This window comes from Puma concolor, chromosome A1 (assembly GCF_028749965.1).
Source record: "Puma concolor isolate L17-30 chromosome A1, mPumCon1.1.hap2, whole genome shotgun sequence".
Lineage (NCBI taxonomy): Eukaryota > Metazoa > Chordata > Mammalia > Carnivora > Felidae > Puma > Puma concolor.
Genome location: NC_141667.1, coordinates 241519622 through 241525047, shown reverse-complemented (window position 1 = coordinate 241525047; position 5426 = coordinate 241519622).

The following is a 5426-nucleotide window of genomic DNA, read 5'->3' as shown; positions in this document are numbered from 1 at the left end:
AGCCCAGTGTTGGGCTCTGTGCTGACAGCCTGGAACCTGAGGACTGCTTCGAATTCTGTGTCTCCCCTTCTCTCTGCCCCTCCCATGCTCATGCTCTGTCTCTCTCTGTTTCTCAATAATAAATGTTAAAAAAAATTTTTTAATAAAAAAATACTATAACAAGAGACAAAGAAGGGCAATGCATAATGATAAAGCAATTAAGCCACTAAGAGAATATAACAATTGTAAATATCTATAAACCCAACATAAATGCAGGGGCGCCTGGGTGGCTCAGTCGGCTGAGCGTCCAACTTCAGCTCAGGTCATGATCTCACAGTCTGTGAGTTCGAGCCCCGCACTGGGCTCTGTGCTGACAGCTCGGAGCCTGGAGCCTGCTTTGGATTCTGTGTCTCCCTCTCTCTGACCCTCCCCGTTCCTGCTCTTTCTCTGTCTCAAAAATAAATAAATATTAAAAAAAAAAAACAAACCCAACATAAATGCACCTAAATATATAAAACAAACATTAACAGACATAAAAGTAGAAATCAACAGTAATAATAGTAGGGAACTTTAACAGCCCACCTACATCAATGGATCAGCCAGACAGAAAAATCAGTATGGAAACAATGTCTTTGAACATTAGGCCATATGGACTTAATATATATAGAACATTCCACCCCAAACCAGCAATATACACATTCTTTTGAAGTAGACAAGCAACATTCCACAGGATGGACCTACATGTTAGCCACAAAACCAATCTCAATAAATTTACGGAGACTGAAGGGCACTTAGGTGGGTCAGTTGGTTGGACTCAGTTGGGCTAACTCTTGATTTCAGCTCAGGTCATGATCCCAGGTTTGTGGTATCAAGCCCCACATGAGGCTCCACACTGAGTATGGGAGCCTGCTTGAGATTCTCTCTCCCTCCCTCTCCCCTACTTGTGCTCCCTCTGTCTCAAAAAAAATTTTTTGTAAGAAGATTGAAATCATATCAAGCATCTTCACTGACTAAAGTAATAAGAAAGTAGGAAAAAAAATGGAAAAAAGCCACAAACATTTAGAGGCTAAAGAACATGCTACTAAACAACCAATGGGGCAACAAATAAATCAAAGAGGAAATCAAAAAATATATGGAGGCATACAAAAATTGAAACACATTCCAAAATCTTTGGGATACAGCAAACAAACAAAAATCTCTGGGATGCAGCAAAAGCAGTTCTAAGAGGAAAGTTTATTGCAATACAGGTCTACCTCAGGAAACAAGAGAAACTCAAATAAACAATGTACCCTTACACCTACAGTAACTACAAAAAGAACAACAAAGCCCAAAGTAGGAGGAAGTATATAATGAAGATCACAGCAGAAATAAGTGATATAGAGACTGAAAATAAAAAAAGAAAAGATCAAGGAAATTAAGAACTGATTCTTAAAAAAAAAAAAAAAAAAGAACTGATTCTTTGAAGAGATAAACGAAATTGATAAACTTTTAGCCAAACTCGTCAAGAGAAAAAGATAAAGGGCCCAAAGGGCCCAAATAAATATAATGAAAATATAATGAAATAGAAATATAATGAAAGAGGAGCAGTTACAACCAAGACCATGAAAATACAAAAGATTATAAGAGGCCACTACAAAAAATTATATGCCAACAAATTGGGCAATATAGAAAATATGGACAAACTTCCACAAACATACATTCTTCTAAGACAGAATCAGGAAGAAATACAAAATTTGAAGACTGATTACTAGTAGTGAAATTGAATCAGTAATCAAAAAACTCCATAAACAAAAGCCCAGGACCAAATGGCTTCATAGGTTAATTCTACCAATTTTTTTTTTTTTTTTTTTTTTTGAGAGAGAGTGTGCAAACAGGGGAGGGACAGAGAGAGCAAGGGGGACAGAGGTTCCAACGTGGGCTCCACTGTAACAGCAGCAAGTCCGACTTGGGGCTCAAATCCACAAATCATGAGATCACCACCCAAGTGAAAGTCGGACGCTCAACCAACTGAGCACCCAAGTGCCCCAATATTTATTATTTTTTAATTTTTTAAAAGTTTTTATCTATTTATTTTGAGAGAGCAAGGGAGTGGCAGAGAGAGAAGGAGAGAGAGAACCCCGAACAGTGGCAGTGCAGAGCCTGACATGGGGCTCAAGCCCACTAACTACAGGATCATGAGCTATGCTGAAACCAAGAGTCAGATGCTTAACCGACTGAGCGTCCCCTAACAAACATTTAAAAAATAGTTGATATCTATCCTTCTCAAACTATTCCAAAAAACTGAAGAGGAAGGAATGCCTCCAAATTCATTCTACAAGTCTAGCCTTACCCTAATACCAAAACAAGACAAAGGCACTACAAAAAAGAAAATTACAGGCCAATATACCTGATGAATACAAATGCAAAAATCCTCAACTAAATATCGGCAAACCAAATTCAACAACACATGAAAAGAATCATTCAACATGATCAAGTGGAATTTATTCCAGGGATGCAAGGATGTTTCAATATCAGAAAATCAATCAATATGGGGTGCCTGGCTGGCACACTTATAAGAGCATGTGACTCTTGATCTTGGGGTTGTGGGTTTAAGCCCCATGTTGGATGTAGAGGTTCCTTAAAAAATAAAATCTTTAGGGACACCTGGATGGCTCAGTTGGTTATGCGTCTGTCTCTTGATTTGGGCTTAGGTCATGATCTCACAGTTTGTGAGTTCGAGCCTTGCACTGGGCTCTTTGCTGACAGTGCAGAGCCTGCTTAGGAATCTCTCTCTCCCTCTCTCTCTGCTCTCACCTCCTAGTGCTTGCTCTCTCTCTTTCTCAAAATAAATAAACTTAAAAACAAATTTTTAAAAGGCAATCCCAGCATCAAAAATTATAAAATACATAGGAGTAAACTTAATGAGACAGAAGATTTGTACATTGAAAACTACAAAACACTGTTGCTTTGAAACAACTACACTGGTTGGTTTGGTTACAAGGTAAATTAGGAAAAAATATGTCCCACTTCATATTCATAAGGTAAAATGAAATAGGGATGTATTGTGTTGTTATATACATATAATTAAAAATCCATTTCCAAATTAAATTTAAGGCCTATAGAGAATGGAAGGTGATGAAACACGGTATATAAATCAGGTATGTGTGAAACATGGCTATGGCATCTGTAGAACACAAAAATTCAGCAGTGGCAGGTAGGATTTTGTTGTCACCAGCAGCAGCAAAAACAGAAGCACACATATGCCGAATTCAGTTGGAAGGAATACATTTCCCAGGCGCAGTGTTTCTCAAAGTGTGATCTGGCAACAGCCTGCACCAGAATCCCCTAAAATACGGTATAAGTGAAGGTTCCAGAGCCACATGTCAGACATTTGCAGTTTAAATAAGCTCCCAAGGTCTTAGGTTCTCTAAAATTTAAGAACACTTCTCCAAATCTCTGAAAACAATTGTTTTTTCTGAGAAAGCCATGGGAAATATTTGTCTGTACCAGCAAATTAAGGATGGTAACTTATTTAATGTTCTGAGACTATATCGTCTAAAACCATTATATTTTTCACTTAAATATTTTAGGCTTTGATGAAAAAATATCAAAGATATAAACTAACTTATTGTTTAGTAAAGAAAAGGTGTTTTCTTGGAATGAAACAGTTCTTCCTACCAAAAAAAAAAACAAAAAACAAAAAACAAAAAAAAAAGACCAGGATATAACAAATGTATCCCTTGTCCTAGTATTCCTTTCCTAAATCAACTCAATTTCACTAAAGGCCTGGTTTTTTGTTTTGTTTTCTGACAAACAAAATGTAGAATGAAGGTGGGAATAATGAACACCTGTACAAACTGTTGCTTCCTAACTTCTGTGTTTTCCATGTCTTGGCTCTCTGAATATGCACTAAGTTAGGGTCTCACAGGTCCTCCCACTCTGCACTAAGTCAGCTGATCACCCCTTCTAAGGCACCTTGGCCATTCTTTGCATCAGATGACATAGTATTTGTCTTTAAACTTTTCATATACCTCCCTAGGCTAATTCCTTTCACAGTAATGACTGCTTTTTTTAAAGTTTATTATTTTTTATTTTATGAATTAAAAAATATTTTTTAACATTTATTCATTTTTGAGAGACAGAGACAGAGTAGAGGGTGAGGGTGAGGGGCAGAGAGAGAGAGGGAGACACAGAATCTGAAGCAGGCTCCAGGCTCTTCAGCACAGAGCCCAATGCAGGGCTAGAACCCACAAACCATGAGATCGTGACCTGAAGTTGGACACTCAACCGAGTCACCCAGGTACACCATAACCTTCTTATGTTTTAAATGTCCATGGGATCTCAAGTGATTCTTTTTTTTTTTTTTTTTTTAAGTAATCTCCAGACCCAACATGGGGCTCAAACTCATGACCCCAAGATCAAGGATTCCACACTCCACTGAGCCAGCTAGTTGTCCTTCCACTGATTCTTGATATTGGTTATTTTTACTTTTTAAAAATTATTTATTTTGAAAAAGAAAGAGTGTTTGCACACACATGAGCAGAGGAAGGGCAGAGAGAGACAGAGAGGGAATCCCAGGAATGCTCCATGTTGTCAGCTCAGAGCTCGTCTCGATCTCAAACCATGAGATCATGACCTCAGCCAAAACCAAGTCAGATGCCTAACCAACAGAACCACCCAGGTGCCCCTATTAATTTGGTTTTTATTAATTTGTAGGCACATGAATTATTAACGTCTTTTTTTTTTAAGCTTAAAATGTGGGGCTTGAACTCATGACCCTGAGATCAAGAGTCACATGCTCTATCAACTGAGCCAGTGAGGTGTCCCATGAAAGTCTTTTAGTATCTACATGTGTGAGGGGAGTCTGATTTCCCAGGTTTTAGGTCTCCCTTGCTTTATCTGTATAGAAGCAAACCGGATTATCTGCTCTTCATTCTAGATGTGACTTCCAGAACGCTCTAGATTTAAAATCACTGTTGCTTTAAAAAAAAAAAAAAAAAATCATTTACAAGCTTTTGAAAACCTTTTATTGTCCTCAATATTACACCACTATTTTCCTAACCTAATTTTCTAAACACAAAGACTTGGGTACTTGGCTTAGATTCTTCTTTCAGCCATAGTTATATTCTCAAATTCTTAATCTCATCCTAACACAGGCATACTTTATAATTCAAAATTACAGAACACTATTCCATTTCTACAATTTTGTACCTCATGTTGTTTTTGTCTACAACTTTTCCCTATTATCTGCCACTCATGATTGCAGCTACCAATACATGATGTGCCAAGGAGTTGCAGTTTTAAAATAAAAGCAATGGGGAACTTCAAAGCTTTGAAACAGAAGAGTGACATGACCTGAAATTATAAAGCATTACTCTTTATTGACGTCTTTACTTCAATCACTTATCCACTTTTCCATCCTATGTAGCAAATTTTACCTTGTATATATAAAATAGCTATTAGCGGCT